Source organism: Takifugu rubripes, chromosome 18, assembly GCF_901000725.2.
Source record: "Takifugu rubripes chromosome 18, fTakRub1.2, whole genome shotgun sequence".
NCBI classification, from domain to species: Eukaryota; Metazoa; Chordata; class Actinopteri; order Tetraodontiformes; family Tetraodontidae; genus Takifugu; species Takifugu rubripes.
In genome coordinates this window covers 7,673,984-7,699,968 of record NC_042302.1, presented here as the reverse complement: position 1 = coordinate 7,699,968, position 25,985 = coordinate 7,673,984, and the positions used below count along the sequence as shown (strand labels likewise).

Here is a 25,985-nt window from a genome sequence, read left to right as displayed (position 1 = left end):
AACAGCCAAATGTTTCGCTTGTCCCTCAAATATTGTCTTGAATGAGCATTGTCGCGCCGTGTGGAAATATCGCTGACATATCACTGGAAGGCCCCGGGTAGAATATTAAACAAACAATGCGATCCAATTCCACGAACTGGTACAATGATCATTTTGCGCGCGGTCAGAATTGAATTTCATCCCCGGAACGCGGCATTTGAGGCGACTGCCTCGGCGAAGGGAGAGTGAAGGAAAGAGCCGTTCATAAATCACTCCTCGACGTGGCTGCTTCATTACCCGGGCCTCCGTTTCTCCCAGGCCTTTTCTGCCTCTCGTCAAAACTCCATAATCCCTGTCAAAGCTGTTTGGATTGTGGGTTAAATGTGATCCACAAGACGGGGGGGGGCGGGGCGGGGGGGGGAAGCATGATCTCAGGACTGTGGTGCGCTGATGGAGATTGCAGGAGCTGCTATACCTTTTTTTTTTTTTTTGGAGGGGGGGTTGATTTTCCAATATATCAGCTTGATGGATTCAAGTCAAGGTCAAATTTGAAAGTTGGGTTAAAAAACTGAACCCGTTTATGGGTCATTCCTGGAAAGGGGTCGAGCACTTTGAGGATTATGGTTGCACTTGGAACGGTCCACCGTGATTGGCTGGTGACAGCAAGTGCCACAGATCCATGTCCTTGTATGTGTCTATGTGTCTCAGGACAAATTTCAGTCGAGTCTCTAATTAAGTATTCTATAACCCTCACAAGTAGAGAAAAAAAGAAAACAAAAAACCCCCAAAATAATAATTCATGTATAATTTAATCACTGAATGATGAAGTGGAATTTAAAAGATACACTTTGCCAAGACCGAGAGTGACTTTATAACATTAAATTAAATTTTGATTGCTCATATTGAAATATGGTGAGTGCTTTAAGTATGCAGACGACAAGAGCAAGAAATTGTAATTCTTTTTCTGTTCAACGGGATGGGGGGGGAAGTGGAGGGGGGGGTAAAAGAGAAATTAATTATGAAAGCCAGGGTTTTGATCGGGCAGTGATTCAAGCCTCACGGATAAAAGCGACCTGTGCGAACGTGTGAGGGGAGCCGTCCGTGGAGCCGATTGTCCACCCCCATCCTGTCCTTCAGTCCGTCGATACCCGCCTGCCCCGGGTGTCTGTGTAAACACACACCGCCACTGTCAACTCAAGGTTGCCGCAATCGCAATAATGTCACACACCCGGGTGAAATATAGGCTATCCCAACAGGGTCGGTGTCAGCAGCAGTCAATACGTCCTCTTTACTGTTTCAACACTCAAGTCCTCCAGCAGGAAACAAACCACAACGCCGCCGAAACCTTTCCACCAACGGTGTCAGCTCCATTTACACGCTCGTCTTCCCCGCTGAAGACGTACATCGGGTCTTTGATGATCTACATAGCCGTGATGGGTTCAGTTGTGTGGGAGGTAGCAGATTTCTGTGTTTGGCGCAGAAAAACATTAAGAGAAATAGTATCGAAACACGGTTCTTCTCCGCTGCTAATTCAGTTGCTGAAAATGGATTAATGGTTTTCCTGATAAAAATGGGTAATTTGTGGGGATTTTATGGAAATCTGAGGGAAATCTGAGAAAATCTTCGCAGACAACTGTGATTGAAATTGGTAGTAGTGATAAACAGTGTGGTGTTGTCAGCATAGAGGGAGCAGCTTCAAATTCAGAATGTTTCCTCAGTCACATCGTGACCAAGTTATTTCGCTCATTTAAACTTTTCAAATAAAAAGATGAAATGTAGAAGGATTTACAATAGCTGACCTGAGCCATAAATTAATGGAAAACACACCATAAGGCATTTTCAAATGATTGCACACCCCTCTTTTTTTTCTTCGCGTAATTGAATTTTACTTACTTCGAGTACTCACTTCCACTTTTGATTTTATCCACATTAATTCATTAATTTGTCAAAAGCTTTTTACTCTTTCATCTTCTGTGGTTCCCGGGTGAAAAAAGGCTCTTTTGTTATTCGGGAGAAAAATAATCCTTTGTATTCATGGCATGGGTGAACAATCACAGCTAATGAAGTATTACTTCCCCGCAATGAATAGAGAGGGATGATTTTAATTTAGAATGTGTCAACCGTTTTTAAAAAGCACGTCAAAATGGTGTGGCAGCTATCAAATTAACAGCGAACCGCATTCTTTTTGAGAGTTTATGTTCTTTTGTGCAAGAAGCCTTTAGCTCACTTTTAAATGCTCCCTTCAGTGTTTTGGTGCAATTTTGGCATTTGGGTTTTTTGGGTTTTTTTGTCACTGCTTCTATTCGTAGTTTGTCACTTTCGTAGGGATATTTTAAGGTGATATATTGTGTTGAGTGAGCACTTTTGAGCAAAAGCTCAATCCCTCAGTGAGATTTGTAGTTTTGGAATTGTAGTTTTAGGTTTTAGGGCTTAAATTCAGGAAAAGAGAGGAAAGAAATCCCTCTGATACAGAGTCATTAAAATGAGGAATGTTGAGCCATCAGCATGAGGAAGTTAAATGTTAGCACTGTTTATTTTTTAGCCACAAAGCGACTTTAAATGGACATTTCCAAGTTTTCCAAGGAGACAATCGACACACAAAAAAATCTGCAGGCATTTGAATCCCAACATCAGAAGATGTTTGATGGATCCGACGCTAGTTTCACTCCACAAACTGGCAGCGCGGATTTCTCTTCATCTCTCTTCAGGCCGTGGAGACAATGCAAATTATGGCGCAAGCCTTCAGAAACACGGCTCAAAAGTAGTGATTTATATTCTTTGCTTTCGGCTGCATCTGCAATTAAATTTAATAATTCTTGAAGATAATCAGCCTTAATTTACTAACAACTACTAACTTACCACTCAAAAATATCTTTTCAAAAATACTTCTTGCTATAAATTAGGGGGAAAAAGGTTTCTTTCTCTGAATGTCTTTCCACTCCGAGATCCTTTAGCTAACATGAGAACTCAACGAGAAAAATGAGACCAATTCAATTATCTTCCTCCGCACTCCGAGCTGCCAGAGAACCTTTAACAAATTAAAGATGGCTACAGTTGATTCAGGTAAATGGAGTGAATCTCACTCAAGTATTTAGTGGGTGCGAAACAGAATGACGAGCATATCTCGCTCGAGATTTACTGGCGAAGGTTGCTGAAACGGCTTTCGTGGCATAAGCGCCGCTCTAATGTGGCGAACAGGAGCCGGCGGGGCAGCAAATCTGTTCTGCTGACCGGACTTTGCCCGGCGCTCTTGCAATGCAGGGTGACAGTTTTGATGTCGCGCCTCGTCTTCCCTCCTGTATCCCACCTTTGAATCTAATGCGCGATCCGTGCTCTCGTCACGGCGAATCACAAACATTTTGTACCGACTGACTTTCCAGGCTGGTTGCCTGTGCGCCTGAAGCGGACACACAGGTCGTTTTTCAAGTGAAAACCCAGAAGAGACCCTTCCCAGTACACACAAACACTCCCATGCTGAATCAGTTAGCACATTCCCGGAACTCTATTTATTTTTGTCGGCGTGGTGACCTCGATATAATGCGTGCGATGCAGGGATTTTATTAGCCACGATTTATCATCCTGTAGTACAGCGTCACATGTGTGCGCAGTTAATACAGAGGATTCAGCGGATAAAATCAACATTTCGGATTTCGACGAAGGTAATTCTTCCTATACCGTCAGACCCGTTGTGTTGCCGGTGTTGTGCTCCTTTGGGAAGTAATTTGTTTGTTTTCAGTTTCCTCTGCGAGCGGCGACGTCGACGCTTCCCCTCCGAAAATGAAGCAGAGTCTGCTGGGGAAATCATCGGTCACTTTGGCCTCTCTACTCCTAAATCCCTCATCTCCCGTGGCACAACCTCTGAAAGTGCCACCAACCCCTCCTCTACAGCCATTACCCAGGCAACCAGAGCTTTAAGCAGGGGAAGATGGATCTAGAGGGCATGCAGAGCAAAAGTCCCCATACATCCCTCCCTCTGCATTCCACACCATTACATGTTTCACCGCCTGAGCTTTCCACCCTTTCCTCTTTCTACCTCAGCGCCCTGCCTCCCCCACTTCTTTTAGCAATGCTTGCCATTACACAGCCGTAAAAAGATATAAATATCTGGGGGCATGAGCCACAACCAATAAAATAAACTGACGTGAAGGGCTGTGACAGGCGATCACACCATTTTGAGGAGTGTGACAGCGATTCATTCTCTGCGTGACGGCTGGTGAGGCGCTAAAGCAGTCCACTGGAACCAGAAGAAAAATAGTCCCAGTAACGCAGTGGACCAGAATAAATGTTACACTGGTACCAGATGACCATTTCAGGGTTCTTTCAAGGGACAACTGCACAACCTACTTTCCTAAGGTGCACATAGGTTGTGTCTGATATAAACAATCAGTGCTTATATGTTATATAGTTGCCAGAACTGGTTGTGGTAACTTGAACAACTAAAGCAAATGATGTAAAGCTCCACATGCTGGGACGGAGCCACTTAATGATGAATATTAATCATGACTTTAAGCTGTGTTTAGCTCTCAAAGAGCTATTTTAGGGGTTTTTTTTGCTACCTTTGCTTCCTAACACTTCTGCATCATGTACACGGTAAAAAACGTTTGATTATACGACTCTTTGGCACAACAAAGCCTCAATGATGTGCTTTGATCTAACACACATGGCTCTGATTTGAAGAACCCAGCAGGTGGCCTGAAATAAAATCCGTTCTCTCTCCCTCTTCAGCATTTAAATCTCTTACTCTCTTATCTCCTGGACTTGACAAAACAGACTTTTCTAAAACACGAACCCTGTTGTTTCGCCGGGCGTCTCTCAAGAGCTCAAGTGGCTCCAAGAGTCTCACGGTGGGTTGTTGCGAGTAAAGGATAACAGGAATTGTACTTGTCAAATGTCAACACGTCTATTAATATGTCACGACAACAGAATCACTTTGTGGCTTGTTGACGGACGCACAGTTCAACGCTAATCGCTGAAAGGAGGCCTGTAGTTGGCAGAAGCTGCAAGCTGTTTTTAAATGCATGCATTTCAATGGGTATTGGGTTTTGTCCATCTCGCACGACAAGGCATGTCATTGCCGCACAACCCTAGAATTTGAATGGCGCATATATGGACCTCACATCCTGGATCATTCAGAAGCTCACACAAGGACGGAATCAATAAAACTATAGATGGGAAAAGAGCTCGAGTCCTGCGATGGCTGGATAGACTCGTATCGACATCAGCTCGAGATGATTGGAGCAAAATCAGATGCCAGATCACTGCTTCCGAGTGAAAGGGCTCCACCGCTTCTGGCTTGTGATCACTGCCTGTAAGGGTGGGTTGTTCATCTGTGGCCTCTTGCTCTTTGGGATTGCCCACTTTCTTGTTCTCTTGAAGCAGATGAAGGTAATGTCTCGTTAGCTTCATGTTTTCTGCCTACCCACAGTACCTAAAGAGCATATATTTATTCCATCCCATGTCTCTACACAGAAAAGCGAGAAGACATGTCTGAATCAATATGTCCTCACTGCCTGCCAACTCTTCAAAGAATGAATCTGTGGCAGGTCCTGCCTTAGATTTCATACCATCATGAGGGCCACCCAGCTAATGTCACCGGCTTATGGGGAATAGAATATCGATAGCATCGACATTTTGTGGTTCATATGACAGACTTGCACTAGCACAAAGTGTCCAAATAAGTCTAGAGTATGACAGCTGTGACCTCTTTTAGGTCAAGTTCTTGGCAAGAGGTTGGTGCTTTCATAAGCTGCGGTTCACACCAAGTGTGTGTGGGTGATGTCTGACTGAACATGTTGAGGTGCCTCAAGGCGGCCGACAAAAACACTAATGAAAGAAGTCAGGTGGAAAAATGTAAGCACAGTAGTACTAATTGACCTGACAGACACCTCCAGTCTGTCTCAGTGGAGAGAACTGGTGGCCGACCTCTCTGCTCGGCTCCAGCATGTCACACTTCTTTTTTCCCCTTCTCTCCTCCCATTTGGCAGTTTGGGAGTCTAACGACCCCAGACGATTTTTCCCCCCCATTCCTTTTGTTTCACACCCTCTAAGCATTGCTTCTACCTTTGTGTCCTCTGTCTGTCCATTCATCTGTCATTCAGCAGAGCCCTACTTTCATTTTTAAACACACTCACACTTTGTTCCATTTCAGAGGCTACCTCTCGGGCCCAATCCCTGTAGTGCTGTCCCGAAAAAGCCTCCTCCATCAGTGTAATGCAGCACTTCAGAGTGCTGGAACGGATATCTCAGCGTGTTATTTGACCCTCTAAAGTGACAAAAAAAAAAAAGGCCCATAAGAACAACATCAGCATTTTAGGACACATTGAGACAATTTCTGTGGCTGCTATGGCGACAAGACAGGAGCTCAGTGGCAAGAACCTTCTCAACGCATCACAACAAGTAGCAGAGTAGGAAGAACCTTTGATCCTAACCCGGCCATTAAACGAGCATTAGCGTGCTCCAGGGGAAACTGAACTGTGGGGGGGGGGGTATCGACCTAAACATATTCTGTTTCCTCTTATCTGGTTCACAGATGGTTAACGGCACCTGACTACCGACATGTGGGGGTACGGCTCCCCGAATGCCATCATTTTAAGTTAGTACAGGTGAAATATCGGGTCTTTGTCTTTGATAACTTGATTTGAGACAGGAATTGCCTGCGCTAGTACAGAATATTCTTACATTTTCAAGTAATCAACACTGGTTATAATGAGGTAATTACAAGATGAGTTACGACAAAAAAATGCTGTTACAAACTGGAGTAATTAAGTAAACAACTCTTTCAGATATTGGGCACTCAACTCTTACAAATCCTCACTCAACATTTCAGATTGAAGGTATAAAAACGCAATGATACAAAGCTTCATCAGGATTGGGTTATTATTTAGTAATAAATGGAAATTCAACCAGATTGTCCTGCAGTTTAAATATAACTGTCAGATTAATAGCTAAAGGACTCTTGAAGGAGGAATTGCTGATTTTTCCCTCTTTGGCACGCAAACACTGGTCAGTGCGCTCCAGCGTTCGCTCCGCACACTTCTGGAGGCAGAGGGCAGCCAGCTGGCAGTAATTGGGCTTGATTTAATGCAGTAAAGTATCCAACACAGCTGTAATGCTAAACAAGCTCGCTCATATGAGGATGGTCTATTAACCCCTGGCGTCAATGCGCTATCTCAAAAGCACCGCCCGGCGCCCTCAATTAAAAGCTACAGAGTGCGTTAGCATTCATCCACTTTTGATAAATCAATAAAATCTCCTTGTGGAAGTGGCATTTCCTTTCTAAAGGCAGCAGCAAGCATCCTTCGGGCTTCTTGTCGGGCTAACTGCGCGGCAGGAAATGAATCGCACTTTTCTATTTGGATAAATGTAACTTGACGTCTATCGAAGATGACACTAAAAGAATTTTAATACCACTCAGATCACAGGGGAAGATATTGTAAATAAAACACTTCTCATATTTTATTAACGTCCTCAAAATGTGCTCATCTACTGTTTTGTTCAACTCTGTTGAGCTTCACAGGGAAACTCAACTGGGAATCCCACCAACTTCTCTCATTTTCGAAATGTAGGCCGCCACTAAATCAATTGATTAATTAATCATTCTCATTTTTTCGCGAGGGAAAAAAACCAGAGCGTGCAGGTGGTTTGTGATTACAGCGGCTACGGAGCAGCTTGTCAGCTACAATAATATCACTCGTGGCCATCCAGAGCCATTAGGAAGTCAAAACCCATCTGTGCCTCTCCCCCGTGTGCTGCTATGTTAAAGAATACATGTCCGCAAACATAGCGCGCTGTCATGTCGGGACGCATGCTAGCAGAGGATGGAGGGACACGTGAAAGTGTCGGGACACCGACTCACATGTAAACAGGGCTCTTGTGATACCCTGCTCCTGTCAAGACTTTTCTGCTTTTTGAACCAAAAAAAGTCAGTAAGACATGTAAACATTTGCGAGAACTGCGACTTCAACTTCGCACCCTGCAATCGCGTGTCGGAATGATGCCGTTTGGTTTTCTGTTGCAGAAAACCATTTGGCCGATGGCCCATATTCTACTCTCAAGAAGCCGAAGCAGCGGCAGCTTTTCAAATGATTTATTCAAACTGTGCGTGCAATGTGTCAACCTTTCATTTTCCCTGTCAGCACTCGACGCGCATTATTTGTCCAAGAGAGCTCATGCTTACAAGTTGCAAACTCTAAAGTAAAGGGCACCTTTGCGAGTGTTTAGCCGTGCCCCTCCCCCCTCAAACAAAGTCACACACCTCTGCATATGGACCCCAACACAAAATATTTATCCAGCTACTCCCCAGTGGGCGACGTAATATCTGCTCAACCTTGTAAATCAATTCACGAACAGAATTTAATTTTCATATTTCACGTTTTGATCGGTCAAGTGCCCCAAAGCGCAAACACTTCCCATCTAAGTCAGAAAACAGGTGCATAAATCACGCGCTGACCTTTCTATGGCGGAACAAGCAGAGGACACGCTCTAGCTATAGTTGTCCCACGGCATTACGCATTCACCACGTGCGTTCGTGTGCATCTCCTGGATGCTTAAACTGCACCACAGGCAAGGGTTTCACATTTCTTCAAGTTTACCTCAAGAGCCTTAACGGACATGGAACCTTAGCGAGGAAATTAATAATGTAAAGTACACAGGTGGAAAGCTAAAGTTACCAGCTGACTTCTTAAACTGTGTTTCCTTAAGTTGCAAGACTTAAAATCTGACAGCACTATCAAGAGACTCTGAACTACATGAAAGATAATCAAGCTTAGCCTCTACTAGCCACGCCCACTTTTCCCCACATTGACCGTTCAGACATATACATCTACATTAATCTTACAATGATGATCAATCAAAACAGCGACAGGGAACAGACGATTGTTCCCCAAAAAGTGAAAGCAAGTATCTCCACTGCCCTCTTGTGGGGAGATACAGTAAGGTCACTCGACCTGCGTGGCCCAAAACGCCGCTAACACAAATTTCTTGGCACAAAGCGCTCACGCTGGGACTTGAAACCAAGGTTTGCTTCCTATTCAACAGAATGAGACTACAGAAACTCTGAAGACGTGCATAGTAAAGACTGCAATATGTATTTTTCTCCAGAGAACGCCAAATCTCTGATTATCCATCCAATCATCATCAACCCTTTGAGAAATCAAGAGTTAATAACAATGCAGCACAATCAGGCTGATGTAGCACTGCTATTCATGCACAAACACTGCAATGAAAATAACCAATTCTCCCGTGCTTATTATGTAAATGCCACTAGATCCCGATCTCAAAACACCATTAATCATGTCCGTATGGTTTGACTGTCTTTTTTTTTTTCAATTTCCTTATGAAGGGCTCATTTGATAAGCAAAGCTAATCAATTGTGTCTCATTATCGCGGCACAGATCAGCGATGCTGCGAACACTCAACGGCCATACTGACGAGATCGGCGAGTTAAATAATAAAAATCAGCCGTGATAGAAAGTGTTCTTGAATAACATCCTGCAAATAGGTCTTTCATGGCATTGGAACTTGAGCTAATTGAGCTAACATGACAAAAATGTTAATGCAACTGGCTGTCCTGTTGACATTTAACAGATACCGCATGTTGCGCTCCTTCATAGCATTTATTTACCATGACAGGAAGAAGTCATTTTTAAGATTATCCTCATTGCACAAAAGTGCTAAATGCTCACGTCGAATGCTTAAAAACATGAGAACATGAATTGTCACAAGTGCTAAAGGCTGTTCAAATTAGTAAAAGAAAATAAACAGTATGTGTCACCAATACTAATGAGGTTTTCACTTCCAACTTGTCCTGATACTTTAATTATAAACCGATGTGCAGCGTGCTTTTAATGGGTGCGTTTTAATAGAAAGCACAAATTAGCTGTGTACATCTGGGTGCTGTGCTGCAGTGAAACGGTCCTGGGAATTGGAATAATGAAGAATCAATGGAGCAACATATTGGATGGAGATGTTCATCAATGGGCCTGAAAGCAAGGAACAGCTTTCTTGCTCATGCACACTTTCATGGCTGAGGTGTGGCGATTGGCTGTTTATGATTATAGTAATTTTCTTTATCAGGGTTTTCAAGTCTTCTTAAGGGCCTATGAAACAGAAAATATCACACACACACTTCTTTCCAGAGATGGCAATGTAGGTGCTTATCTATGCTCCAAAATATGAAGGCTGTTTATGATGTTACCACATGCAGGTCCAAACGAGCACAGCAGAGAGCTGACGGGAGCTTTGTTGAGCGAGATGTCATGAGAGGGAAGGTGGAGGCCGAACAGTTGAACGAGCAGAGGGCGGGTGTTCAGTCGGGTAATCTAGTGGTGATGCCGATCGACACACAGGTCAATATTTGCTACGCACAGATGCACGAGAGCAGAACATTGTGATCGCACATGCATGTGCCGGTTTTCATGTGTGAGAGCATTTTCTTAAGGTGCCGTAAATGAATACCGCAATATCGTCTGCAAACAAAATGACATTAGCGTGAATGTTTGCCGTCGGTTTGTCGTTAATGGAAAATGTTAATAGAGTATTTTCACATGTAGAAGTAAGAATGAACATCATGTGTACATCCGATATTGATATTCCCCTTTGACTCAGCCCGGCAGGCGGCATATTCGGGGCGCCGCTGCCAGATATGGCAATTGGTTTTTGTTGGCTCTTTCTTGCGAGACAGCGATGCGGCATTTGAATTATCGTGCTTTCCACTTTGGACTGCGTTCTATGAAAATGACATGAGAGGCGAAGAGAGAGGAGGCAGTAATTTAAAAGGAGGCGGCGGGTTTGGTGGGTGGAGGGGGGGGGGGGCAAGTAGTGACACTGATGGAGGGAGGAGTGGAAGGCAGAGACGAGAAGAAAAGAAAATCGTGGTCCTTCAGAAAAGGAAAGCAGCAGATGGGCAGGGGGACGAGCTTTGTAGTCTGTACCCATATCGGAGTGGTGTGAAAACAGGAAAGGCTGATCTGTTTATCAAGGTAAGTCATCCGTCTGCTCCATATTCATCAGCTCCAACCAACTGGGAGTGATAATACCACAGGGTTTCTGCCGCCTCTTATTTCACACTATAACCTGATTTTGGAAGTGAAAAATGGGTTTTCGAAGTTTAGAATGTAGATTTGGATAACGGACTTTTCCCAGTAAACATTTCACTTTACTATCTCTCGATAAAACGCACCAGGGACTGACTGAGCAGCACACGGGGTACCAACATGCCCCAGTTTTCAAGGAGTAACTGCTAACGTGAAGATTTGATTAGCATGTAGAGCCCCGGGGAGCCATGTGACCCGGGAAGTTGACATCATGGCTACTTTTGAAATGCTAAAGCCGAAGAGACCTTTTTTCCCCCTTTTCTTACTACAGCTAGTAATAATAACAATGATGCTCGCTGATGGTTGCCTACTGAAGCATTTTAAAGGAATTCTATACACACAAACGAGCATATCATCATGTTTCTAATTGTGGGAAGGTGTGTTTATTGCCTACAGCTACTGCAGTGCAGAGCATGATGGGAGCTGGCTGACGAGTGGTGGATGACCAAAAGTTGACTAATGATGATGCCTGTCGCTGCCGGCTCACCTATGTGATATATTTTCAAATACATGTGAGCCTACGTTTGAGTGGAGTCGGCGCCGCATCAAGCGAGACCAATCAGATAAAGACGCCGCCAACAGCCGTGCGGTTTCAACGAGTAGGTCTCCCGAAATAAAGGTTGCGGTTTGCATGTTTGCTGGTAATCCTGTTTCATGCTCTCCTGGAGAGGAGACACTCCACCGTCCCCCGGGCGCTGCCATCCCACATGCAGGAGTACCTCGGCAACCTCCGCACAACACCAGTATGACTGATGTGTTTACACTCTTATCATATTTACCCCCCCCCCTCCAGTATGCTCAATACGCACTGCTCGAGACTTACAGGAACTGTTTCAGAAAGCTTCAGGAACCGCGAGGCTTCATTTGAAAAAGGAGGAGAAGTCATAAAAAATGGAAACGAACAAAAATCGACAACTGCGGCTGCATTTTTCTTCATATTGCAACAGAGTGACGGCGAAGCTCCATCCAGGGTGTGAGGAAATGGCAATAATCTAGTTTGAGGGGGAATTTGTGGGTTTTGGAACCGACTCCACAGAAGGAGGAGGCAGCGCGGGAAGGAGAATTCAATCACACCTACACAATCCTATCACGGCCAAATCAAAAAATAAATGGCGGCCTGGTAGTCATCCCTTACCTGGCGGTAATTCTGTGACTTTCTGTCGTACTCGATGGCTCCGAAAAGGCCGAATGATTCTGGAGATATGAGTGACAGCCGAGGCGATGTTGTGGTGAGACAAAGATGGGGAAAAAAAGAAGATGGAGGTAAGGTGAGATAAAGTAGATAAGGGGAAAAAAGAAAAAGGCATCTATTGATGCCACTGCTGCAGATTCCCCCTGGCTAGTTCTGACCAGAACAGATGATTTTCATTAACAGCCTTGGCTTTGTATCTTCCATCCCATATATCTCTTCGAACAGAGGAGGGCCATCTTTGTACCTGCCAGAGGAGCACGAGATGCTGCATTGCACCGTTTTTTGGTTTTTTTTAGCCCTGCCCAAAAAGTGCTCATGACAGAGGTGCAAGCAACAACAACTATAACAATTCCTTTTAAACTCTGAGATTCCCGTGGTTTGCTTGAGGCTTCAGACCTCTGGGATATTTCTGATCTTGGCGATTACCCAACCATTGACAGCCAACGATGCGAGACGACCTAGTGTCAACATTTACAGTTTCCGAGCAACTGGAGCTTGATATTGACTTCTATCACAATTCTCTTCCTTCAAAGAGAGATGAGCTATTTTATTTTCCCGCTTTAATATAAAAGACATAGAACGGAAGTTCAACATGGAAATAATAATAATATTGAGCTGTTGGTGTGGTTCAAGAGGACCCTGGTTAAGAGCAAAACCTCCTCTTCAACCTGCCAGGGGACCTAGCCCTCGGGCCAGATGGGCCAGGGCTAATGGACTCGAAGATTAACACAAAAACAGGGTTCGCCCTGCCATCATAGGGGTCCTGGGGTCTAGGAGTCTAGGGGTAGAGCAGGAGCAGTAGGACCTATTTGCTTGTGTAGTTTTTCTGCTTCTCTCCCTCTCTGTATTCATCTACAGTTATTGTTGACTTGTAGTTGTACGCTGACCTGCTGACCTCCGACCCCGCTGACCCACTCATCACCAACTGCCTGTTAAAATTAATGGACTTGCATGTTCTCTACCTATTCTCTTCTCTACCCCTTCCCTTCTCCCTCTCCTTCTCCCTCTCCCTACCCAGCTGGCCATCAGCAGGAGGGTTCCCCATATGAGCCTGGGCCTGCTCAAGGTTTCTTCCTGTTAAAGGGGAGTTTTTCCTAGAAAGCGCCTAGAAACAATTTTGATTGTAACAGATGCTAGATAAATAAAGATTGATTGATTGATATGGTGACAGGGAACTGTCTTCAAAGCATTTTAAGTTTCCTAAATGTGACATTTTGTAACAACAAATACCACAAACAAGTCACATTGAACCACAAACGCTCCGAGCTTCAGCCATGAACCGCTGAACACATTGCAACGGCCTTTACCCGGGGTTCTGCTTTGGCAGGGGATGCACGCATCCCACAACAGACCTCATAAAGCAAGATGAGTCAAAGAAGAGAGTTCACTCCGCTGCTCCCTGGGAAGCCTGCGGGAACACATCCAGACAACATACAGGGGGGCGGAGGGGTTGGCTAATCAATAATGTATTCTTAGCCATCAAGTTACCTGTCACCTCAATTTCTGAGAGAGAGAAAACTGAATAAGTAACAGAGTCTGTTTTTCTTGGTTTTAATGATAGATAATGGGCAATACCATCACCTTGGCAACTGCTGTGCAGTGTATACATGCCTTAGGGGTGTCCCACACTCGCTATTCCTACTCCGAGCATGCCTCTTATTGGCAGACTGTCACTGCAAACAGCTTGAGCTCACAATGGTGTTAATGAAATGCTTTATTTCTCCTCCTCAATCTGTCAAGCTCTGTTCATCGGAACGATAAAAGCCACGTGTGACAAACACGGGAGATCATCTCCGATTAACGTGGCGAAAATTGTTATTTGAGGCTGTGATTGGATGGATGTGGGTCACGGTTTCCACCGTCTGCTAGACTGCTGACACCTGCGCACGTGGCTGAATTCTTGATTCTTTTCGGGTATTTACTAGCCTACCATAACAAACCTAACCCGAACTTCTGAGGTCACAACTGGCGTTCAGACTGATTTTAGAAACCTTGAAATCCACAACACATGCTGCGTAGTCCAGAAGGACACCTCTGAAATAATCGCTTTGCGTACGACAACGTGGTACACCCAGGCCAAATCAGAGTGGACAAGCCGAAGCGGAACATTTAGCCCCCCGCAGCTCTGCCTGCCTCTGAGGATTCAGTCGCAGCCCACTATGGTAATACTGAAGAGACTACCTGCTGTCAGGCTGAGATGGGCTCTCAAAGAGTTCCTACCGCAGGTTCCGAGTGTTTTGACGCACAGCACCAAAAATCAGCTTTTAAGCACCTGCTTGCCGCAGGGACATAAAGTGAACACCTGAAATGAACGTGCACAGGAAAAAATGTAAACTCATTTGCATGAGTTTGAGGACTGAGGCTCCGGCAGAACCGACTTGATCGAGATGGACCTTCAGAGCAGCATAGTTCCCCCACCAAAAAGTCAGAACGGAACAACCGACCGGCATAAAATAGTTTGCAGACTTTGCAGAAGGGAGTTTAGGTTTAAGCTTCCAGTTCAGAAGCTGAAGATGAGTCGGGGATTCTTTGCTAGTACGTGAGTGACATCCTGTATGCACATCTGTTCCATGCTACATCTGGGTTTGAAATGAGACAGCCCGGGTTGGAAACATGGTCCGATACACATGAATGGTTGTCGGAGGGTAACGGCCGAACAGGATTTTACTTTAGTCGGACACGGGGACACAGGGGTGCTCAGCTGTCAATATTATTGGGGTGCTTTTGGAACAAAGAAGTCCACTCATACCCGGGTCCCTGCCATAGCTGAATAATTGGTGCATGAATATGTAATAGTGGTCACGTCCCCCAGTGACCAATGGGGGCCCCGTGAGGTCGTCCAGTCAAGTGCGTGAATTTATGAATTCAACCTTTTAACCAGTAATAAACAGAAACATGGTGCATTACTAGTTCATATTATCCTCAATTATTGGAGGTTACATGTGGATGTTGGACCCACCAGGCGGCGCCTCCCCGCCGGCTTCGCTCAGACAGCTGCGCCGAGTTCCTTCAAGCATCAAGGCTGCTTTCCCTGACAATTCCGTTATTTTAATCAGGACTTCATCATATTCAATAGCAGTGATTAAAAACAATAGAGGCACAAGTGAGGAGCGGAACCCCTGTTGTTTCTAATAAAAGCCGAACAAGCGTCTGCTCTCTTCGCGTGGTGCGGAGGGTTGAAAAATGCACCATTTTACAAAAGTCTGGCCTATAATTAATGCCAAGGAAGAGTACGGAATGTAGCCCAGCTCCTTCCTCCTCGACATAACAGCTGAAATGGTGTACAGAAGTATCATTAATAAGCGCTAAATCACCGCTGAGCCAGAGTTGAAGAAAAAATAAAACATGGTTGAGGCGGCCAGTCTCCGCCACCAGGTAGAAGCCTCAGGGCCCAATTACGGAGCCAATCACCTCACAGCGAGACAGCCACATGATTCTAGCCAGAGTGTACGAGCACAGCGCTTGTCGCTCCGGGGCTGAAGCTGCTGTGTCGCGTCTGCAGACAATAATTTGCCGTGAACGGCCAAAAGACCACCCGAAACATCCTCAGACTCCAAAACACAGAGGTGGCGGCTCCCGGATTAGTCTTGTCAAGCGCCCTAAATTTAATCCCGCCCTGCTTTACAGTTTCTAAAACAACCCTCTTGACGGTACGGTTATTCACAGGCCACCAGGACGACGAGAGACATCACGACAAACAGCAGAATAGAAAGCAGAGAGGCGACGACAGCCTGGAAATCCGAGGGCGGAAAGGTGGAGGGAGGGAGAGGAATGAACAATGTAGGGAGGTAATAGAGGTTGAGGGCGGGATTAGGAAAGAAGTGGTAGAACAGATGAATTCCACACTGTCCGTTATCCTGCAGCAACATGGTGTGGCACCACAAGCCAAGCGTCCTATTTGTCCCTAATGACAGCGTATCAAGGCCCTGCTGATGCCCGACGTGGGGTTAAGTCAATGGGCGACCCAGATTTAAAGCGGCCGTGTCCCGTAATGGCGACTGTAGTCCGAGAGCCTCGCCTGGATTCTAATAACCCGTCTCATCTGTCATCATAAAAATGACAGCTTGCAGTTTTATGCCGCGCAGGCTTTTCCTCCCTTCCCACTTCCTGGACGCCCCCCATCCCCATGCAGGCAAATACACGGCGATGACACTAGAAGAAACTGTAATCCATCGATTCCCAATCATGCCATTCTCAGCGGTTGTCGTCCCTTTATCCTCGAAATGAGAGAACAGAAACCCAGTTTACACACGCGCGTTACATCTGAACTCCCGCCAGAATTTAGGTGCTATCAAAAACCACCTGGTATGTCCTAAAGATGATCACCTGAACCAGATACGTTAGAATTGGTGTCATATATCATAATTAGGATGCGCGACCTCTTTCACCTTTGCAAGATGAGTCTTCCAGACTGATGTAGCAATGGTGAGTGCAATTTCTGCTAAAGTGAGTTAGCTAGCGCTAAAGTCATCTCTGGTGAATGGTTAAACTCGTGTATTGCTGGGAAAAAAATATTATTAGCAGTCGTAGTAGTAGCAGTAGCAGTACTTGCAGTAATAGCAGCAGCAGTAGTAGCAGTACTAGCAGCAGTAGCAGTAGTGATTTCTGTTGAAAGAAGATTCTAAAATGCTGCACAACTGCTATCATTAGCATATATCACCTGTATTTCTAAGAATTACAGCATTAGAAAAGCAAGTTTCACTTTCATTTCTCTCATTTGTGCAGTTCGGACAGTTCCGATCTGCTAGTGCGAAGAGCAAAAGAGCTAACAGAATAGTTGAATGTAGCTATAATGAGCCCAGGAAAACCACTGCTGCTCATTAGCTAAAGTCAACCTTACAACGGTCAACATCAAAGCCCCATTCAAAAACACGCCATCGGCTCAAGTATTGTTATACGCTGGGTTCACGATTAGCATCGCTCTGATCTCGTACTTTGTGCACACTGGCCATCTCGATGTCCAACACAAACATCACTCTTACTGCTCAAAGCTACCAGCTAACTGAGCTCTTGATGTTGGAGCCCAGATAGCCTTCCTCCTCGCCATCATAGTGCAATGCTAATGGTGCAATGTCTGCTTGGATTATTGTTAACGGGATGACACAGCTTCAAGCTAACATTATCAACGGTGGCCAGATTGAGCCTAAATAACTCAGTCTGGTTTCAACACTGATCACACGTGAAAAAGAATCACTCTCAACCGTCGCTAATCTGTCGGTAGCCCCTCAGAGCATCGAGTCAGTGTTTGTGGAAACCGTCCTCGTAGCAAATCGTTCCAAAAAGCACACAAATGGAAACTTTTGATTTCCTTTTTCCCCGAGTGCCAACATTACGCCACGCACGTGAGTCGCGGCGGCATAACTCTCCGAAATAATTAAAAATGGTTGCCAGAGCAACAGAACGCTTAATTGCGGCATTTTGAATGATAAATAGGCTGGGGCATTCTCTTGGGTTAATTGGCCTGTCAAACCCCGATGCTGCTTCAAAGCTAAAGTTGCGCTGATTAATTCCAGGAAACGTTCACTTATTAAAAATAAATCGGTTCTTGGAGTTGTAACGATTTTCTCCTTGTCCCCACAGAAAGGCTAAAATAAACACCTGCGGCCTCTTATGCTTGACAAAGCAGCGGACTTCACCTTGCACATCCTTCTCTGCCTATTCAGCATGTGAGGAGGGCTGGAAGACAATAAATCAAACCCCCACTCCTCCGTGGTTCTCCGCAGGTCCAGCAGGACAGTGTCCACTTCTTTACATTAATCTTTTAATGGACTCTCCTCCCTTCTCTTTGGCAGCTGCACTTCCCCCGACAGGTCAGCAGCGATTGCCAGGGTCATTAGTCCTCCGATAGGCTGAGCGATAAGATCAGCAACAGCGGGGGAGAGACGGCGCTGAGCTAGCTACACGGCTCCGGGTTAAAGAGTAGAGTTGCCGCGGCGAGGTCGTTCTCAGGGTGAGCTACGGAACGGCGAGTTCTAGACACACTCAGGAAAGGTATGGAACGTGGGCAACGAAATCCACCTAAATGTGCCCCTGAGCTGCAGCTGGAGTTTGACCCCCTATCTCGAGGTAGGACTGCTTCGCACCACAGCGACGCCGCAGTTCGGCTCGATTATAAATCTGTCAGGCTTGAGGAGACCAAATTGTTAGCTGGAAGAGAGCAGAGCCAAACAGAGATGGACACCTTAGAGCCCCGGTTGAAGGTGCTAAAGCGAAACCGACAAGCCAGGAGACGAGTGGAGATTAGCACTTGGAGAGCAGCTCGAGGACCGGACAGGACATTTTTGGTTCCCTTATGGGGGGGGGGGGACTTGATTGCCTTCAATCTAGCGAGACCAGAACAGCAATAGGAGAAAGGAGATCTTCAAAAACGTGATGATCTCTCGCTGCTCTTGTTTTCAGCCGTGTCTTGAGGATCAAGCAGTCCAGGACAACGGGAGCATTCCGAGCCAAAGTCTCCCAAATCTCCCGTGAAGGGTGCGATTCGTTAGGCTTTGAATCGTGTGAGAATCGTGGTTCATATCCGAGAGGGAACGACCAAAGAGCAAACTTAATCCCACTAAAGAATAACAGGAGAGGAGCTTTGTTTTCCTGGGAATACTCCAGCCGGATTTGTGCCGGCAGACGATTCCCGGTTAAACCGCGCAGGCTGGCCCCAAACAGCGGAGTTCATACCGTCCCCGGAGAACAAAATGGGCCGCAGTTGATGGGTTGATGGCGGGTAAACGAGTTTCTTAATCTACAACGGGGTGTAAGGGTAACTGGGTAAACGCGGCCCTCTACTCGCAACAAGGCCCCTGAGAGATTGGACCAATTGCCATCGGAGAAATGAATTCAGTGACCTACAGTAATGTGAATTTCATTTGCACACAATTTACCATCAGACTATTGGGGTGTGTGTGTGTGTGTGTGTGTGTGTGCGCTTCTGAAATGAAAGTCGGCGGAAACAAAGTGGGTGATTAGCACATTTGTCGTAATGATGAAGCTACAAACGACAACTAACAATCCGGCCACGCCTGCAGTTTTATTTACTAAAATACCGAGTTTCCAGTGTGACCATGAAGGAACTTGGATGTTTGAAAGATAGCGACAGTGATGCTAGCTGCAGATGCAGGAGCAAACGTCCTCTGGCTAACGCTACCTAGCGACATCAGCTTATCCGAGTGTTGCATCACAGTGCAGGATCAGTCATTTCAACATGTTTGTTCTTTTCAGCTCATCGTCAAATGCTAATTTCTTAACAAATCCAGAACAATAAAGCTCCGCTGGTCCTATCGGAGTGATGAGTTATCAGATTATTTAAGTAATCACGGAAACGGCATCATGCTTTACCCGATTATGACAAATCGGATTAACACCCTTAGTTTCACCCCAATACTCTCCCGCCTTCCCGCTGATCTGATTTATTTCCCAATTCCTTTTTAATTGACATCTGTGAAGAGAAAAGCGAAGAAAAAAGGTCGTAACGTCGTCATGACGTGAGTATAAAGACGCGTGTAGCCTAGCGTCACCAGTTTGGGTCCTTGGTAACTCCGTAGGAGTACATTCTCACAAGCTGGTGCAAAACCTCGTTGGACCTTTAAGATAACGTCAAGGACGCCGCCGCGGCGTGTGTCGGTGAAGTTAGCTTCTTTTCCCAGATGACAGCAACGCGCCCGGCCCCCAAACGATCAGCTTCTATACAGGAGATAACATTCGTAAAGATGGATCAGAGGAATCTAGCAACACGGCTAAGTAATTATATTCTAACCGCTAATCAAATTACGCTACGGATTGCATAACAGCAGCCACACACATGCACAGTCAAGTCAAATTTAGTAGCAGTGTGGGCTGTTGAACCCTCACTTAGCACAACAGCGCGCTATCATGTTATTATTTTAGAAGATACAAAAACACTCTCGGACTGATTAGTTCTGGGAATAAATGATCTCTAATTAGGCTAAGTGCTTCAGAGGGAATATTTCAGCAGAAGACGAGCGCTGAGCGCCTCGTGTACACAAGCAGAGGCTAAAACACACAGTTTCTTGTGGCGGGGCAGAGGCCGCGCACGTGCACCGGAGCTAACGGCTTGATTTGTACTTTAACGAATGAGGTTCTTAAATTTAAAATATAGAACGTTTTTAATTAGCGTTTATATTTAAGACCGATCTAATATCTCGTGATAGGGAGCAGGTTTTTTTTTTTCCTTTTTTAAATTAATGAAGCAACCAGTTTAATCTGTTTATTAGCGACACAAATCAATGCCTGCAATTAATAGTGTGAGAGTATCGAGTTCACACGTGTTGTCAACAGCACGTGTGGTTGTCACGTGCGTTGTGATGTTTTTACCAGGGTACCAAGTGAGATCGGCTGTTGACCAACCTTTTAGCCTCCGGATGCAAGTCCTGGTAGCACGTGTAGCTTTTTTCAGACCCATTGTGACCACAGTGTGACTGATTGATAAACAAGGTTAGCCGTAAGCTAATATACTGGTGGTTCTGTAAAGTGATTTGGGTGTACGGTGAGCTTTACAAGATGCGTAATGAGAAAATTTATCTCAGTAGGAAAACATTATAGCTAGCCACTCTTTGCTAGCTTAAATAAACAAACAAGTTAAGCCTCCAGTTCAATTAGATTCAACTTTATTTATTCGACATATGTTACAGTCAAGATTGCCTCGAGGAGCTTGACAGAAACCCTGCCCCCCAAAATAGCAACATTAGTTAACGTTAGCATTAGCATACATTGGATCGTAGTGAATTCATTAAAAGCTCAACCAGCATTTGGAGCAACTCACAACAGTCACATGCTTCCTGTTGTATTATCCACCGTTTTCCCAAAAAAAACAGTGTATCTTGAACTTTAATTTGGACGAATAAAACAGAAGAGGAGCCTTCAAACGAGCCCCAAATGAGCCCAGAACCTATTAAGCAACCATGCTAGCAGCTAGCTAGAATTAACCTAATAAACAATGTGTTGGTGTGTTGCTAGAAGTTCCCAAGAGTCCGTCATCGACGGTTGTGCCGAGGCGACGCTCAAAGATCCGTGCAGCTGTGGGACGCGGCGTGTGATGTGCGAGGACAGTTCCATTAGGCATCAAAGGAAGCGAGGGTGGTTTATTTATCTTGTAAACACGTGTGCATCACTAATTACGGCACATATCACCTTAAAAGAATTCCACCTCCATCAAAGTCGCGACTGTTCAATACAGAAGGATTTTTTTTTTTGCCTCCCGCTCGCTTTTATCCTCCAGCCAGGACGGGATTAAAAGCTGGTTATCGTTCAATTCCTTTAATGTCGCCTCTTTCCCTGCTGCCGTTTCAGGCTAATTAAATTTCTGCCGGGGCTGTGCCGCGTTGGCTGGCTGACAGGTAGCATTATAAAGCGTGACCTTCGCTACACCGTTATCCTTCCGGCGGCCCAGAAATCCCGCCGGCCGGCCCGGCAGCTTCTCACGCTGCCGATACACTTGTCAGCTTACATCACAGGAAACATGGAAAATTACCTCATATTTGTGTACGAAAGGGAGAGAAAAAATGTCCCAAACACACATTCAGGTGGGTATTTTTGAATCGTTTGGCCTATATCCGGATTTCCAGAAAATCGGCACACTAACGTCATTGCTGTCGGCTTCCTGTCGAGCTGCTTGTGGTTACAGGGTTATTACAACTAAATTTGGTAACGCTCTTTGTATCGCAACCATGGAAGAACCAGAGGGTTCGAACCCGATGCCACTGCTAATGCTAATTTCCTGGTGTCAGTTATTAACGACAGAGATGATAAAGTGCATCCAAAAGCTTTTTAAAGACCGTTAATACAAAATGTCCTGTTACGAAGCCGTTTAGATGCGTTTTTACTGCTATTGCTAATAACTAGCGGTTGGTAAATACTGGTTCAGGCAAATAAATGAGGCAAAAATTGATTCCTATTTTTAAATGATGGAGGGACAAATTGGAAATTCCAATTTCCTCCGATCAGTCAAAGCGAAACAACAATTTTCGGTTGTTAACGTCTTTATTTTTTGAAATATCGCCAAATTCATTCATATTTATATTAAAATCGAGCAGAACTTTAGACAAATAAACGTGTCTCGGTCACAAACATGTGCTGGTTTCTTCATGAGTTTAGAATCCCATCAGCCTTCAGCTGTTCCTGGAGGCGGAGCCACCTCCGAGTTCTGAGGCGTTCTGGCAGGTGTGTTTGTGTATCGTCGGTTTCCAGAGGGAGATCCGAAATTCAGAACAAACAAAAGCAAATGTGCTTTTTGGAAATGAGGCTCCGAGTCCGGATGAGCAGAGCTGGAGAATCAGTCCAGCCGATTCTTCTCAGCAGACCCGGTTTCCCATCCCCCTGCTGGTACGGATGGAGCGAGGACATTCTACTGCTGTTACCTGAGCTCCGGGGGCCCTTAACACCCTCCAGAAGACTGCAGCCTTGGTCTCGGTTAGTCAGGTGTGTTATGTGTGTTATACATGTGTTATATGTGTGGCCCAGGCCCAGACTTCCTTCTCCCCAGTCAACCGACCCTAACCCCATCAGTGAGGGGTCCAAAGAAGATGCCCCACCCACCTCCTCTAGCTCCGCCCCTGCCAAGCAGCTGAACCCATCAGGCCTGGCGGGCCAAAGCCCGGAGCAGAAACGTGGGTTAATAACGTTTAAACAAAGATGTTATAGCAACATTTTGCCTCTTTATTTAGCCATCCTGGAACTGAGATGCATTCTGGGAACCGCTTCCTGCCTCTTATCGCTAATCGGGGTCACAGTCGGAGTCAGGAATACACCCAGGACACGCGCCACCCGCTCGCACCGCACGGTCATTTGTAGACCCTTAGCATATTTTAGCATAATTTTAGGTAGAATCCAAACACAAACACCGACACAGAGCGATTTACCCGGCCGAGAGCAGGTTGATAATAGCTGTCCGTGTTTTTACACGGAATCATTTTCCCGGATATTAAAATTCAAATCAGGCTTCCAGCTTCCTTTTGTGTTGACGCTCCCGCGGCTGCTTATACATTCATGCGACGGTGCTGCAGCACATAATCTGACAGCTCGTCCTGAAAAACGCCTACTTTAGCGCTCGACCGCAACCAGCAGCTTTTTTTTTTTTTTTTTTGCGTAATAACTCCTGGCACACGTTGAGGCTCTAAATCTGCTAAGAGCTCTAACGTCTCTGAAGCACATCGGAAAAATACCGGTTGACATCTCAGGATGAGCGCTTTAGCGCCCGGAAGTCATTTGACACGTCAGCTGATCACCCGTGGTCACAGTTTTTTGGTTGGACCCTAAACCGTAGGCCAGCGTTAGCTGGCGCTAATAATTAAACCGCCATCTGCACTTTTTGGGTGTTCACAACTCTGATAAGCTCCGAGGGTGCGAGGGCGGGATGGAGAGGCCAAGTCATGGTGGAGGACAGATAAAAGGGGCACAAAGATTCCGACAGGGAGGGTTGCCAGGATTCTTTTCCCGCTAACCGTTTGTGCCCGTGAACTCATTAGCGACACAATGTGCCAGTAGCTTCCCAGCCAACCTCTCCGGGCTGGCAGACAGTACGAGGCTGCGAGTATGAAATTGTTTTCATGCTAAACTGCACATGGTTTCTCAAACCTCTGGAGCCGTCCTGCGCTTGAAAATTGACATTCCCGCAGTTTAGCCGGGCGCACTTTCATCTTTAGTTTAAAGTTGGAGGCGTTGACTTATAATGGGATTCGGAACAGACGACGCGACAGTCGAGAGCTTTATTAAAGCGCTTTGCAAGCCGCACACGCCGGTTCTCCTGAACGCGGATCCGCCTCGCCGCTGCTTCATTAAAAAGGGGCGGGCGCGTTTCCGTTGTCGCACTTTTCTGCCCTCCTTCCTCGGACTAAACTGACCTTGACGGCAGCTTTTCACACAAAATATCTCGGCTACGACTGAAAATTCCCTCAGCTAAGTCTTGGTGAACAACAAAGAAACAAGGTCTGTGTGAATGCTAATGTTTCATTGGTTAGCATGCAGCTGTTGAGCCGAACGCTATTGGACTATTTCAATATCAGTGTGCATGTTATGAACACATGGATAAGCTAACTGATGCAGTTAGCTTAAAGGTTACAGTAAAACACTGAACCTCTGATGGCTGAAATGAACCGTCTCGTATATTCCTGTGAAATCTCGCCAAGACTGACTTCGTTATTTGAGGTGTTAGCGATAGCAGCTCAACACCAGCACCGCTACATCTGTGTAATTATTTAACGATATTGTAATGTCTCGGGTTGCTACGACTGCGTGCTAACGTAGAGAGACAGCATAAATGCTAAACTATGCCGTCCACGTGAGCAGGAACATACTGAAGATTGTCCCTCCAGGCTTCCTGTTATTTATAGTCCCTTGAACACGGTTGGACATCCACTGGGCCTCCCTGCCTTGGATCTGCATCATGGAAACATGTTTCTGGCTTCTGACACGATTCCTCCCCTGTCGATAGCTTTCTACCTCCCTCGCGCTTCGCTCCATCTGTCTCCGTCCTTCGTCGAGACTCGGTCCGTGCAATGCCCCGCCCCCTCCCTCACCCCACCACAGGACGCCTTCCATTGTCCGACCGCCATCGCCGCCTCTTTCCAAAATGCCGTTTTTAGCAGGTTAAAAACACGCTCACGCGAAACATCACTTTCCCAAAAGCCACCGAGTGGTGACAATGGCAATAATCGGCTGCGCTAATCCATCCACAGCCTTTGTTATCAGCGCTAGCATTGAAGGAGGGATTGACTGGGATTGTGTCGGCTCTCTTCAATGCCACGAATTCTCAACAGAGCAGGAAAGGTGCCCGTTTTCCAAGTCCTCCCAAGCAACCTTGTGAAACAAAACTAATCCAAAGCGAACACAAAATAAGAACCCGACCTTCCACTGAACCGGATAGCAGCCTGTGCAGCATATGCTAATTCATATGGGTATACACATATATGTGTGTATGCTAAATTCAAAGGTTCTGGGTCGAGCCTCTGTACTGCTCACCTACACCACCAGGGTGCGCTAGTTGGACTTTTAAAGCTCCAATATCGCTTGAGCCAACATGTTTACGTGTACTTAACAGGCAGTTAAGGCAATAATTTGCTTTTTGAGACGGCGTGCGAGGCTAATTGGAAGGATCAGAGCTACCGATGGCAGAGGGAGACCTCACGTGTCTCTTGAACATCCAGCTCTTTTCCCCCAGGACACAAACCTTTGCAAAGCTGCCTTTGTGAGCCTGATCAACAGTCCGCCGCCGGCTCTGCATCATCAGAAATCAGAGATCCGGCATCGTTAAAAAAAAAAAAAAAAGAAAAAAAAGATGAGATCTCTGGCACGTCGACGAAACCGTGGACACGCGACATGGAGGCAAATTATTACTGATGTCGTCTTTTGTGATGAGCCCAGATCAAACGTGATGAGTTCGAGGACCACGGAGGGGAGCGGGAAAACAGATGCCGTCGTGCTGTTCGATGCGAGGCGGCTGCACGTGCGCGTGCACGTGCAGTTCTTTGAGAAAGCCCTTTTCCATCAGCGTGATCATTATCCTCATAATCCAGACCCCCTCAGCCACTGACCTTCTCATCCAATTGATTTGCTGTTTGAACAAACCTCCCTCCAAGAGGTTTTTAGCCACCAAGAAGCCCACAAATAACCATGCAGACAAGTGGTGGACGGCACGTGCACTCCCGTGCACGCGGCTGACGATTCCCACGTGTTACCTTAGCAACCGAGGAAACGGCCACAGAGGCCTGTCATTT

The 25,985-nt window shown here is 45.8% G+C and overlaps 1 long non-coding RNA gene across 1 annotated transcript in view; it reads right to left on the bottom strand.

Annotated features, from left to right (window-relative positions):
* The window catches only part of LOC115253412 (uncharacterized), a 138,965-nt gene that overhangs the window by 93,273 nt on the left and 19,707 nt on the right, over window positions 1-25,985 (bottom strand). Inside the window, exon 2 of the long non-coding RNA XR_003891736.1 lies at window positions 12,208-12,266. This is a non-coding gene — a long non-coding RNA (uncharacterized lncRNA). The remainder of the gene's footprint in view (window positions 1-12,207; window positions 12,267-25,985) is intronic.